The following is a 15240-nucleotide window of genomic DNA, read 5'->3' on the forward strand; positions in this document are numbered from 1 at the left end:
GGTTTTCTTTACTCCACTGTATGCTCTTGCCACCTTTGTCAAAAATTAATTGAGCATATTGCCTTGGGTCCATTTCTGGGTTCTCTGTTCTGTTCCACTGGTCTATATGCCTGTTCTTGTGCCAGTACCAGGCTGTTTTGATTACTGTAGTTTTGTAGTATAACCTGATATCTGGTATTGTGATCTCACCTACTTTGTCCTTCTTTTTCAAGATTGCTGTGGCTATTTGGGGTCTTTTTTTGTTCCATATAAAGTTTTGAAGTATTTATTCTAGTTTTGTGAAAAATGTCATTGGTATTTTGATTGGGATTGCACTGAATCTATAGATTGCTTTGGGTAATATGGACATTTTAATGTTAATTCTTTCAATCCATGAACAAGGTATTTGCTTCCACTTTGTTATATCTTCCTCTATTTCTTCTTTTAATATCCTGTAGTTTTCTGCAAATAGGTCCTTGACTTCTTTGGTTAAGTTTATATTTAGGTATCTTACTTTTTTTGCTGTGATGGTAAATGTGATTATTTTTTTAGTTTCTCTTTCTGTGACTTCATCATTGGTGTATAAGAATGCTGTCAATTTCTTGACGTTAATTTTGCATCCTGCTACTTTGCCAAATTCATTTATTAAGCCTAGTAAATTTTTGATGGAGTCTTTAGGGTTTTCTATGTATAATATATCATGTCATCTGCAAATAATGACAGTTTCACTTCCTCCTTTCCAATTTGTATCTCTTTTATTTTTTCTTCATGTCTGATTGCTGTGGCTAAGACTTCCAGTACTGTGTTAAATTATAATGGCGAAAGTGTGCATCCCTGTTTGTTTCTGTTTTTAAGGGAATTGCTTTTAGTTTTTGCCCATTGAGTATGATGTTGGCTGTAGGTCTTTCATATATGGCCTTTATTATGTTGAGATATAAACCCTTTATTCCCACATTGCTGAGCGTTTTTATCAGAAATGGGTGCTGGATTTTGTCCAATGCTATTTCAGCATCTATTGATATTATCATGTGGTTTTCATTCTTCATTTTGTTTATGTGCTGTATTACATTTACTGATTTGCAAATATTGTGCCAGCCTTGCCTCAGTGGGATGAATTCAAATTGGTCATGGTGAATAATTTTTTAAATGTATTGCTGGATCCAATTTGCTAATATTTTTGTAAGGATTTTGCCATCTATGTTCATCAAGCATATTGACCTGCATTTTTCTTTTTTTGTAGTGTCTTTATCTGTTTTTGGAATTAGAATTATGCTGGCCTCATAAAACGAATTTGTAAGTCTTCCTCCTTGAATTTTTTTGAAAAGTTTGAGGAGAATGAGTATTAGTTCTTCTTTGAATATTTGGTAAAACTTCCCTGTGAAGCTGTCTAGTTCTGGGCTTTTGTTTTTTTTCTTTTTGTTTACTTTCTAGTTCTTTAAGTTGTAAGGTTAGATGGTCAATTAGAAGTATTTCTTGTTTCTTGAGGTAGTCCTGTAGTGTTATGAGCTTCCCTTTCATGTCTATTTTTGCTACATCCTATAGTTTTGTGTTGTTGTGTGTTCATTTGCATTGGTTTCTAGGAAGTTTTTAATTTCTTCTTTGATCTCCTGGGAACTCCATTCATTATTTAATAGCATGCTATTCAGCCTTCATGTGTTTGAATGTTTTTGAATGTTTTTAATGTAGTTGATTTCTAGTGTCATGCCTTTGTGATCTGAAAAGATGATTTCATTTTTCTTGAACCTGTAGATACTCAGTTTGTGTTTTAACATGTAATTTTTCTTTGAGAATATCCAATGTACAATTAAGAACAATGTGAATTCTGAAGTTTTGAGGTGTACTTCTCTGTAGATATCTATTAAATCCATTCGATCTAGTGCATCATTTGAAGTTTCTGTTTCCTTGTTAATTATTTCCCTAGAGGATCTAACCAATGATTTCAGTAGGATGTTGAAGTCTCCTGCTACAATTGTATATCTTTGGTTTTTCCTTTGAAGGACTCCAGAAGTTTTTAAATGTATTTTTGTGCTCCTATATAGGGTGCATGTATGTTTACCAAGGTTATATCCTCCTGTTGGAGAGATCCTTCAATATTATGTAGTGGCCTTCTTTGTCTCTGCTTATGGCCTTCATTTTAAAATCTATTTTATTGTATATGAATATTGCTATGCCAGCTTTTTTTTCCATTCCATTTGCTTGGAAATTTTTTTTTCATCCCTTCACTTTCAACAAATGTGAATCTTTTGTTGTGAGGTGTGTCTCTTGTAAACAACATATACATGAGTCATGCTTTCTTATCCGTTCAGCTACTCAGTCTTTTTATCAGAGTGTTTAATCCATTTACATTTAAGGTGATTATTGATATGTACTTATTTATTGCCATTTGTCTTGTGGTTATATTTTTCTTTCTATTTCTTCTGCTAATTACAACAGCCCTTTTTACATTTCTTGCAGTGCTAGTTTGGTGCTAATATATTTTCTTAGCTATTTTTTATTTTTATTTTTTTTGGTCTGGGAATCTCTTTATTTCATCTTCTATTTTGAATGATAGTCTTGATGGATAGAGTAGTCTTGGATTCAGATCCTTGTTTTTTATTACCTTGATTACTTCATGCCATTTCTTTTTTGCCTTTAGTGTTTCTGCTTAGAAGTTAGCTGATAGCCTAATGGAGGTGTCATTGTAGGTAACCTGTTGTCTACCTCTTCCTGCCTTTAGAATTCTTCTTTTGTCTTTAATTTTTGGCATTTTAATTATTATGTGTCTTGGTGTGGCCCTCTTTGGGTCCTTCTTTTTACTTGGTGCTGTTGGTGCTTTTTGAACCTGTCGCCTTTTTCCATAATTATGTTAGGGAAATTCTCTGTCAGTATTTCTTCAAATATATTTTGTAACCCTTGCTCATTTTCTTCTTGTTCTGGAACTCCTATGATGTGGATATTGTCACGTTTTGTCTTGTCCCACAGTTCTCTTAAGCTGTCTTCATGTTTTTTTTGTTTTGGTTCTTATTTTGAGTGATATTTTCTACCTAATTTTCTAGTTCACTGATCTGATCCTTGGCTTCCTCTACTCTGCTGATTATTCCTTACAATGTGTACTTTATTTTTTCTATGTTATTCTTCACTCCTACTTGGTGGTTTTTCATTTCCAATTGGTTGATTTTCAATGTTTCTATATCTTTACTTATGATTACTTTGAACTTTACCTGTGATAACTTGCTTAATTCCATTTTATTTACTTTTTCTCCAGTAGAATTATCTTGTTTTTTCATTTGGGATTTGTTTCTTTGTTTCACCATTTTGGCTGTCTTGGTGGGTTTTTTAGCCTGCCAAATTTTCCCTGTGGTGTTGGTGTTCTGCTTATTGTGGCCCTCTATACTAGGTTTGGATGAGGACCACTGTCAAGTCTTATTTTTTTGGGTAAATTTTCAGGTCAAGGAAAGGTTTAGTTATCCTCTTACTTTTTCCTGCAGGCTATTAGTCTCAGTTACTTGATGCGCCTCAGGTTGTAGCCCTTAAATGAAAAATCCCTCAGGTGTAGAGGGTAAGAGGATTAGCAGGGGGTGGGTCAATGGCTTTTTGCCCTCCTTGCTTGCTGGTTGCCTCTAGCTATTAATGAGCCTCAATTTGCATTTCTGGGGTATGGTCCGCAGGTGTTAAATCCCTGAGGGAGGGGCCATTGCTTCTCCCTGGAGCTCTGGGAAGATGCTCCTTCAGTAATATGGCTATTGTCATGTGAGAGAGTGATTCAGCATAAAACTCCCAGTGTCCTCCTTCACAGTTTTCTCCTGAGCCAGCAACCCTGGACTCTCTTCACAGAGTTCCAGTCCTGTTCACATTCCCTCTGCAGGAGCCCAAGCTGAGTGGCTGTAACTAATTTCGTTTTGTGGCCCTTCATAGAACTGCCATTTTTTTCTGTACCTCTTCTTTCTAGACAAAGCCTCCGCTCTGGTGGTCTCAGCCAGGTGTTATGTGGGCACCTTTCCCTGTCTTGCCACTCTGTGCTGTGGAGCCAGCTTGGGGTTTTAACCCCTGACTTCTCAGAGGAAATTGCTCACAGTTAACACAGTCCTAAGGTGCTGCCTGTGGGCTCTGAGCTTATCCTCTTGTGCCTCTGCATTTTCTCCTGGCTGTTTGTTGTCTTCGTTTTTTTCCCTGGTTATAATGGTTCTCTCCAGCTGCTTTTTATTTGTTGTTTTTTTTTTGTTTTTTGTTTTTCCTGATGATTTGTCTTTATTTTAGTTGTAATTCCATTTTGGTCCCCAGAGACAGTCTATGTAGCTTCTATTCACTCTGTCATAATATTTGTCTCTTAATTTGTATTTCTTTGGGGAAATACAAAAGTCTTGTGAACTGATGATGCAGAAGTAATCTTAATTTTAAATTATTCTTTACTATTATTTACAATCTGATTTTTAACTACCAGAAATGGATCCAAATTTGAGGGGACCTGAAGCTGATACTGTTTTAGAGGGCCCTTTTGAACTTATGAGTATAAAGTTAGATATGAAATAGAATGTTTTAGAATAAAAAAAATCACAACATATTTCAAATTTACAAAAGATGATAAATAAAACAAACAAGTGTAGAAAAGGACAATATTCTTATTACACTAATCCATGACATTCTGCTATAATAGTTTTCCTCTGTATTTTCTTAATTTACAATTTTACACATTTTTTTATTTAAAGGCTTTCCACAGGCTAGCTTTTGACTCCATTTTCTTTCAAACATTATTTCTCATCTTTTATCACTGGACATCATAAGACTCATTCTTAAAACAATTTCTGGCACTGATCTTTATATCATGATGCTGAGTTGCAGGGTAGACAGTAGGGTTATTCCTGGAGGTCATTCCTACTCTGTGATGGCTCACAATAGCTACATGGAAGAGACTACAAACTAGAAAAATTTGTCTCTCTAGATCCAAATTAAATGGACCCTTGATGCATCTCCTTAATCAAAACTCCCAAATGCCCATGACCATTGAAACTCTGCCTAGTACTTTTTATAATATGATGGAGGGAAGTTGGAATAGAAAGAGAGAGATCCTTACCTGATGGCAGTTAAAATACATTTTTACCTCTGTGAGTGACCTAGGAGCATGTGCCATTGTGAATGAATTTCTAGAGTTCTTCCTAGAGCCTTGAAAGGACTTGTGCAATGAAGGATCCAAACAGTGGTAAAGCTACCTCTGTTAATAATGTTTACTTTTCCTAATGACAGTTTTTTTGCTTGGCAGAAAGTGGTGTCAGACAGCCTTCTTTGAAAGGTCATTTATGTCCTCTTCTCTGTTTCCCTCCTCCCACCACTTATCAGCTGTTTTGAGGGGTTTGGTACTTTAGCTTAGTCTTCCTTTTTCTGCCCCTCCCATCAGATCCTAGCTCAGTCCTGATAACTTCAGAGTACAGATTTGTCTCTTGCTCTACTTGACCATTCAGTGTAACCTCCTAGCAGCAGCTTCTTCTAACACACAACATGTATAGTGTGTTTTCCAGACCTGGACATCACCAGAACTGTTCTGCTTAAGTTCTGCTGTCTGACCACAATTTCCTACCTTCTTGCTCTTACTCTGTCTTAATCTTATGGCCTCTGATCTTTTACACTGCAGAACATTTTACATGTTGCATTCTGCTTCTCATTTCTAGCAGCCCCTTCCATGACCTCAGTGTTTTCCACTTTGCAGCCTAGACTCTGTGTTCTATCACTTGAAATACTTTGGGGACTTAATCCTTTCCCCTTTAGCTTCTAGTTCCAATTCTCCTTCACAAGCTCAGAGATCAATCATTGCTTCCCACCTCCTCACTCTTATAACTTAGCTTCTCCACCAGTTCCTTCATGCCACATTGTGTCTATATATGAGCTCAGGTTTCCCCCATGTTAATAACAAACTTTTAACTCTGTCTCCTTCTCTAGCCTCTGAAATATGGACATTTTCCTTGTGACTTCTAAAATTTATTCTGGCTTAAATCAACAACCACTTCTTAATTGACAAATACCGTGGACACAATGTTTTAAATTATTAAAAACATTTTGAAGAGTACAGAAAATGACAGGATACACACTTATTGGCCTAGTACCCAGAAATAACAAATGTGGTTTATTAAGGTATTTAAAGCTTTATTGTTTATTAGTTTAACAATGAAACATTACTTGGAAACATTTGAAAAAGGTTTCATTCATTCTTTCCTTTCTTCCTTGTCAGTTAATTGATATTATGAAGTTGACATTTATTCAATTTCCAGTGTTCTTTTATATATTTTAAAATTCATACAAATGATAATGCATTGCACTCCAAAAGCATCTCTTTCTGTGACTTGCTATTTTATTTTATTATTTTATTTTATTTATTTATTTTTTTATCCTCACCCGAGGACATTTTTCCATTTTTTTGTTCAGATAGAGCGGGAGGGAGAGAGAGGAAGAGAGAGAGAGAGAGAGAGAAACATCGATGTGAAGAGACACATCGAGTGGCTGCCACCCGCACAACCAACCAGGGCCGGGGACAAACTGCAACCGAGGTACGTGCCCCTAGCGGGAACCGAACCCGGGTCTCTCTGTACTGCAGACCGACGCTCCAACTGCTGCGCCAAACCGGCCAGGGCTATTTTATTATTTTTTTGGTACGTGGCCCTAAAGGGAACCGAACCCAGGACTCTCTGGTCTGCAGGCTGATGCTCCAACTGCTGAGCCAAACTGGCCAGGGCTGTGACTTGCTTTTTAAATTAAAATTAATGTGTTCAACATTTATCCATGTGGATATAATTATATCTTATTAATTTTAATTTCTCTAAAGTAATATATTTTATGAACATACTACAATTTATTCTTTCTTTTATTGATATTCAGATTGTTTCTAATTGTTCACTATTTCAAGCAATGTTGCAATAAACATTCTAGTACACGTCTCCTTGTGCACCAAATGGTAACATTTACTTTGTAACAGAATTCACAAATCATCCAGTATACCCACCTTCACTTTTACAAGACATCACTAACTTATTTTCCAAAGTGATATTATACATTTATGCAACCATTAGAAACATGAGATTTCCAATTCTTCACATTCTTGCCAATACTTGAAAAATTTTTAATTTTATTAATTTATTTTTGTTACAGATGTTTCTCCTTTTTTCTCCATTGACACCCTCTTCCCCATCCTCCCTCACCCTGTCCTCAGCTTTGTTGTCCGTGTCCATTGGGTATGAATACATGCATATAAGTTCTGTGGTTTATTTCTTGCCAATGTTATGGAAATGACAAGGTATCATATTTTAATTTATAGTGACATTATTAAACATTATAAGTTTCTTTTTTAAATTTTAATTTAAATTTTATTTTTTAATTATAGTTTATATTTAATATTAGTTTCAGGTGTACAGAATATTAGCTAGATAGTAATATATTTTACAAAGTAAACTCTTGTATATTTCAAGTATCCACCTGGCACCGTACATAATTATTACAATATTATTGACTGTATATCCTATGCTGTACTTTATATCCCAATGACTATTTTGTAACTACCAATTTACCTTCTTAATCTCTTCACCTTTTTCACCCAGTCCCCCAAGCCCTCTCTCCTCTGGCAGTCATAAGTCTGTCCTTTGTATCTCTGAGTCTGTTTCTGTTTTCTTTGTTTATTGTGTTCTTTAGATTTCACATGTAAGTAAAATCATATGGTATTTGTCTATTTCTGTCTGACTTATTTTATTTACCTTAATACCCTCTGAGTCCATCCATGCTGCTGCAAATGGTACAGTTTCATTCTGTTTTATGACCAAGTAATATTCCATTGTATATAAGTTCAACAGATTTTCCATCCACCTGTCTATTGATGGACACTTGGGTTGCTTCCATAGCTTGGTTATTGTAAATAACACTACAGTGAACACAAGGGTGCATATATTATGTCAAATTAATGTTTTGTATTTTTTCAGATATAAATTCAGAAGTGGATTTGCTAGATTATAGAGCATTTTTATTTTTAATTTTTAAAGAAAACTCCATGTGTATTCCATAAAGGTTGCATCAATCTGTATTCCCACCAATACTGCAAAAGCATTCCAATTTCACCACATTTTCACCAACTCTTGTCACTTGTTGATTTATTGATAATAGCCAATTTTACAGGTATAAATTGATATTATGGTTTTAATTTGCCTTACTCTGACAATTAGTGATATCGAGCATCTTTTCATATGCCTATTGGTCATGTATTAATCCTCTTTGGAGAAATTTGTTTTCAGGCATTTTAACTGGATTGAAATGTTTTTATTAATTTTTTAGAGAGAGAAGAAAGGAAAGGAAGAGGGATTGAGAGAGAGAAAGTGACATCAATCTGAGAAAGAAACATTTATCAGTTGCTTCCCACACACACCCCGTCTGGGAACCTGCAACCTGGGTATGTGCCCTGACTAGGAATTCAACTGGCAACCTTTTATTTCATAGGATGACATTCAAGCAACTGAGCCACACTGGCCATGGCAGATTTTTTTTTTTTTTTTTTGGTGTTGAGTTGTATGATGTCCTTATACATTTTTAATATTAAACCTTATCAGATATATCATTGGTGAATATGTGCCATTCAGTAGGTTAATTTTTCATTTTTTTTGATGGTATCCTTTACTGTGCTAAACTTTTTAGTTTGATGTAGTCCCATTTGTTTATTTTTTCTTTTGTCTGATGAGATATATCAGAAAAATATTACTAAGAAAAATGTTAGAGATTTTACTGTCTATGTTTTCTTCTAGAAGTTTTATTGTTTTGAGTCTTATATTTCAGTCTTTAATCTATCTTGAGTTTATTCTTGTATATGTTACATGAAAGTGGTCCAGTTTCATTTTATTTTCTTTTTGCATGTATCTCTTTACTTTTCAAAAAACCACTTATTGAATAGACTGTCTTTACCCTGCTGTATAATCTTGGACCCTTTGTCATTTTTAATTGACTATGTAGATGTGGGTTTATTTCTGGGTTATTTATTCTGTTTAATTGATCTATGTGTCTGTGTTTATATTAGTAACATGCTGTTTTGTTTAGACTTGTAGTATAGTATAATATAATGACAGTTTTACTTCTTCTTTTCCAACTTGGATGCTTTTAAATTCTTTCTCATTTAATTGATGTGGCTATCACTTCCACTATTATTTTGAATAAGTGTAAAAGTGGACATTCCTGACTTGTTTCTAAGAGAAACACTTTTATCTTTTCTCCATCAAGTATGATGTTAACTGGGTTTGTCATATATGGGTTTTATTATGTTGAGGTATATTTCCTCTATTCCCAATTTGCTGAGAATTTTTATCATAAATGGGTGCTTAATTTTATCAAAAACATTTTCTTCCTCCTGCCCTGCACCACATAATAGAGCAGCAGTGCTCAGCCAACCCCCTCCCCCCCAAGAAAAGATCCACTAACTCCATTTCAGGGACACTAGCTCCACCCTCCTATTTCTGTTTCCACCTGCCAAGTTTGTTCCCTGCAGTAGAGTTAGATGGCTTTGGGAAGCCTGGTCCCAATGGTGCAGAATTATTTGGAAGACCCTTGAGGAGGTATGAGCAGACTCTAAGAAAAACTGAATTTGTGACTCTTGGGCACAGGGCCATTTTCCTTTGCACACCTAGCCTTCCTATAGCCAAATCTTGGTCTTTTTTTTTTTTGGCTCAATGAACTCTGCTAACTTTACTTTGATAACTATCTGAGACCTTGCCCCACTACAAAGGTGTGAAAACATCCAGTGGGTGGCTGCTGACTTTAGTGTACCAAGAGAATGTGGCTGAGTTGCTTCAGACCTAGCCATGACACTGAGTTTGAATCTATATCAAACTGGTATCACATCTAGGACAGTGACACCACTGTCCCCTACCTGATGCCTTACTGAGAATCTGCATCAAGAAACATGTGTACCAGAGGCTTTTTAGTGACTGAGATTAACAAGCAGGCATTAGACAAACATGGATCTCAGGGGACGTTGGGCCATTTGCTGACTTGTTCCCAGGGTCAGAGATTGTTGAAATCAGACTTGTTGCACAGGTTGGTCCCTCCCACATATATCCACACCAAGCAGAAGCAGCCAAAAACTGTGAGTCACTTTGTAGGTCCAAACAGATAACCCAAGGCTAGTCATAGTGGCTGACATTGACCTGCACTGAAGTTTTTCCCAAGTGGCCGCAGAACTGATACATTTGGTGACCAGATTCAGACCACATCAGAACACAACTTAATTAGATTCACAAGCAGCAAACCCAAAGGGAGGTCTTGGCAGGAATTTCACTTTGTTGGGTCATGTGCTACACGGAAGTTAATACATTGCAGTCTGGGTCTATGTTCATAGACAACTGGAGGGTCAAACTCACCTGTGGATGGGACAAAAGCAATGAAGACTCAACAATAACAAGAGGAGTCACACAACTCACACAAGTTATACTCCTGGAACACCTAGCTCAGGTGATCTGGGAGTGTACCCCACTGAGCCCCACAAGACACCTACTACATAAGAATAGTATACAAAGACCTGGAAACATAGGATATCTACATAATACATAGAAACAAATACAGGGAGGAATCCAAGATAGGAAAACAATACAAAGTGACTCCAATGAAAAAACAAGAAATCCCCAGATAAAGAACTAAATAAACTGAAGACAAGCAATCTATCAAATACAGAGTTCAACATTCAAAACAATGGTTATAAAGATGTTCAAGGAACTTAAGGGAAGAATGAATAAACTCATTGATAATTTAAAAAAAGATTAGAAACATAAAAAGGAACTTAATTACCATAAAAAAGAAGCAGTCTAAAAGAAAGAATATGATATCTGAAATGAAGAACACACTAGAAGGAATAATCAACAGCAGAGTAGGTGAAGCAGAGGACTAAATCAGTGATTTGGCAGACAAGGTGGCACAAAACAACAACAACAACAAAAGTTATAAGTATGAAGATAGTCTAAGGAACATCTAGGACAGTAATAAGTGTAACAACATCTGCATCATAGGAGTATCAGAAGACAAGATTGCAAGCAAGGGCTTGAGAACCTATTTAAAGAAATAATGGCTAAATACTTGCCTAACTTAGTGAAGGACAAAGGCACAAAAGATGAACTCTAAGGCATATCATAATTAAAATAGTAAATATAAAAGACAAACAATCATAAAAGCAGCAAGAGAATGACAGTTACCTTCAAGGGACCTCACATAAGAATATTAGCTGATTTTTCTAAAGAAACATTTCAGGTCAGAAGGGACTGGCACAAAATATTCAAAGTGCTGAAAAGTAAGAACCAACAATCAAGACTACCCTACACAGCAAGGCTATCATTTTAAAATGGAAGAAGTCTGTTTTAGTTTTGTTTGTTCATTTAGTTTGTTCTTTAGATTTCATATAAAGATAAAATCACATGGTATTTATGGTATTTGTTTTTCTCCTACTGACTTATTTCACTGAGCATAACATTTTCTAGGTCCATTGATTATGTCACAAATCAAAAGACACAGGGTAGCTGATTGTTAAGAAAACATGGCATATATATATATATATATATATATATATATACACACACATACATACATTCTGGAAAAAAAACACTACAGAACAAAAGATGTGCACAGAATGAAAGTGAAGAAATAGAAAACATTTTGCAGGCAAACAGAAATGAAAAAATAATCTTGTGTAGCAATATTATATCTGATAATAGACTTCAAAACAAGGGCCATAGTAAGAGACAAAGAATGCCACTACATAATATTAAAAGGATCAATCCAACAATAGGATATAACTCTGGTAAAAATATATGCACTGAATAAAGGAGCACCTAAATATATTAAAATCTTGTGGAGGTCTTCAAGGGATAGATGGCAATACAATCATAGTAGGGCACTTTAACACCCCTCTGACACTACTGGATAGATCTTCTAAACAAAAAATTAATAAACAACACACTAGATCAGCTGAATTTAAGTAACAGTTACAGAATATTTCTCCCCAAAGCAGCAGAATATACACTCTTCTCAAGTCCACACAGGACATCCTCAAAATTAGATTACATGTTAGGACACAAACTAAGTCTTTACAATTTCAAGAAGATTGAAATCATATCAAGCATCTTCTTAGATTGCAATGGCATAAAACTAGAAATTAATTACAACAAAAACACTATAAAACATTTAAACACATGGAGGCTAAATAGCATGGTATTAAACAATGAAGGGGTTACCAAGGAAATCAAGGAAGAAATAAAAAACGGTCTCAAAACTAATGAAAATGAGTACACAACAGCACACAATCTATGGGACACAGTAAAAGCAGTCCTGAGAGAGAAGTTCATAGTATTACAGGTCTATCTCAAGAAACAAGAAAAGCCCGGCCGATGTGGCTCAGTAGTTAAGCATTGATTTATGCACCAAAAGGTCATCGGTTTGATTCCAGGTCAGGGCACATGCCCAAGTTGTGGGCCCTATCTCCAGTGTGTGTGGGAGGCATGCAGGAGTGGACAATTGATGTTCTTTATCTCTCTCTCCCTCTTTTTTCTTCTCTCTAAAATTAATAAAACATTTTTTTTTAAAGAAGAAAAATTTCCCATAGAATACTTAACCCTACAACTTAAAGAACTAGAAAATAAACAAAAAGAAAAACCCAGAGCAAGTAGAAGAAAAGACATATCAAGCATCTTCTCTGGCCATAATTATATGAAACCTGAAATCAATCACTAGAAAAAGAAAACCCTGAAAAACACACAAACATATCAAGGCTAAACAACTACTAAACAATGAATGGGTTAACAATGAGATCAAGAAAAAAATTTAAGTTACTTTGAGACAAAGGAAAATGGACACAAATAACACAAAACTTATGGGACAAAAATAAAAGTTCTGAGATAGAAATGAATAGCAATATAGGCCTACCTCAAAAAACAAAAAACAAACAAACAAACAAATCCCAGACAAATAATGTAAATTTACACCTAAATAAACTAGGAAAAAAAAAAAAAAACAGATTCCAAAATGAGTAGAAAGAAAGAAATAATGAAGATTAGGGCAGAAATAAATGCAATAGTCTTAAAATACAATTCAAAAATTAATGAAACAAGGAGCTAATCATGGAGGGACCTGGAGAATATTATGCTAAGCAAAATAAACCAGTAAGGGAAAGACAAGTACCACATGATCTCACTTATTTGGGGAACATAATAAACAAAATAAGCTGTGGACCAAAAGAGATCCAGAATCAAGGAAGTAGGAAGCAGACTGACAAACCTCAGAAGAATAGAAGGTGGGACAGGTGGGAAGAGATAAACCAAAGAACTTATATGCATATATGCACAACCAATTGAAACAGATATTAGGCTGGGGAAGGCAAGAGGGTAATGGGGGTGGTAAGGAGGGGAGTCAATGGGGGAGAAAGGGGGAGCATCTATAATACTTTCAACAATAAATAAATAAATAAGTAAATAAATAAATAAATAAAATAAAAAGCTAACCAAGATTGGTAAACCTTTAACCAAACTCATCAAAAAAAAAAAAAAAAAAAAAGAGAGAGAGAGAGAGAGAGAAAGAAAATAAAATAAATATAATCAAAATGAAAGAGAAATAACAGCTGACACCTCAGAAATACAAAGAATTGTAAGAAAATATTATGAACAATAATATACCAACAAATTGGATAGTCTGGAAGAAATGAATACATTTTCCTCTAGAAATAGTTAATCTTCTAAGACTGACTCAAGAAGAAACAGAAAATGTTATCAGACTGATAATACTAAAAAAAATCAAAGTATAATAAAAATTTCCAACAAATACTACACTTGATCTTGGCCAAAAGGCCAAAAAGCGATAAATTCCAACAAATAAAAGTCCTGGACCAGATGGTTTCACAGGTGAGTTATACCAAACATTCAAAAAAGAACTTACACATATATTTCTCAAACAATACTTAAAAAATCAAGAGGAAGAAAGACTCCTAATCTCATTTTATGTAGCTAGCATTAGTCTTATTCCTATATCAGGTAAAGACAATACAAAGAACGAAATGTACAGGCTAATATCTCTGATGATTATACATGCAAAAATCTTCCACAAAATATTAGCAAACAGAATCCAGTAATACATTTTATAAATCATACTGTATAATCAAGTGGGATTTATTCCTGGGATGCAAGGTTGATAAAATATCTATAAATCAATTAACATGATATACCACATAAAATAAAAGATAAAAATTATATAATTATATTAATAGATTCAGAAAATGCCTTTGATAAAGTCCAGCACCAATTCATGATAAAAACTTTAGTAAAGTGGGAATAAAGGGAATTTACCTCAACATAATAAAGACCATATATAATCAACCCACTATTAACATCTTACTCAATAGGGAAATATTAAAATCTTTTTTCTTAACATCAGGAAGAAAATAGGGATGTCCACTTTGACCACTATTTTATTATTCTTATTATTTTAATCCTCACCCAAGGATATTTTTCTATTTATCTTCAGATAGAGTGCGAGGGTGGTAAAGAGAAGGAGAGAGAGAGTAATATCAATGTGAGAGGAACACATCAATTTGTTGCCTACAACACGACCCTGACCAGTGTCGGGAATAAACCACAAATGAGGAAAGTGCCCTTGACCAGAATCGAACCAATCAATTATTGGCCCATGAGCCGATGCTCTAACCACTGAGAAAACCAGCCAGGGAAACTATTATTCAATATAGTTTTGGTAGTTATAGTCACAGAAATTAGATAATGAAAAGAAAAAAAATGCTACCAAGTAGTAATATTGTCATTATTTGCAGATGAAATGTTAGTGTATATAGGAAACCCTAAAGATTCTGTCAAAAAGCTACTAGAACTGACAAATAAATTCAGTAAAAGGCAGAATGAAAAATTAATATTCAGATTGATTGCATTTTATGTGCCAATAATGAACTATCATAAAAAGACAATAGGAAAACAATTCTATTTAAAACTTTATTAAAAATACCTAGGAATAAAATTAAACAAGGAATTAAATGACCTGTACTAGGAAAATAATAAAATACTGAAAAAAAATTAAAGAATACACTAATAAATGGAAATATATACCAAGTTTATGGGTAACAAAAATTCCAAAATAGCAGCAGAGTGAATGGAAGCTACACAGACCATCTCCCAGGACCACACTGTAATTACAACTAAAATAAAGACAAATCCTTGGGAAAAAGCAACAGAAAACCAGCTTGTGAGGACCATATAACCAGGGACACTGAACTGATCATGGTAGGAT

The 15240-nt window shown here is 34.7% G+C and overlaps 1 pseudogene; it reads right to left on the minus strand.

The window, feature by feature from the left end:
* Positions 1-13721: 13721 nt before the first annotated feature.
* Positions 13722-13808, minus strand: LOC118621002 (annotated as a pseudogene).
* Between the last annotated feature and the right edge of the window lie 1432 nt (positions 13809-15240).

The sequence above is a fragment of the Molossus molossus genome, unplaced genomic scaffold, assembly GCF_014108415.1.
Source record: "Molossus molossus isolate mMolMol1 unplaced genomic scaffold, mMolMol1.p scaffold_m16_p_1, whole genome shotgun sequence".
NCBI lineage: Eukaryota > Metazoa > Chordata > Mammalia > Chiroptera > Molossidae > Molossus > Molossus molossus.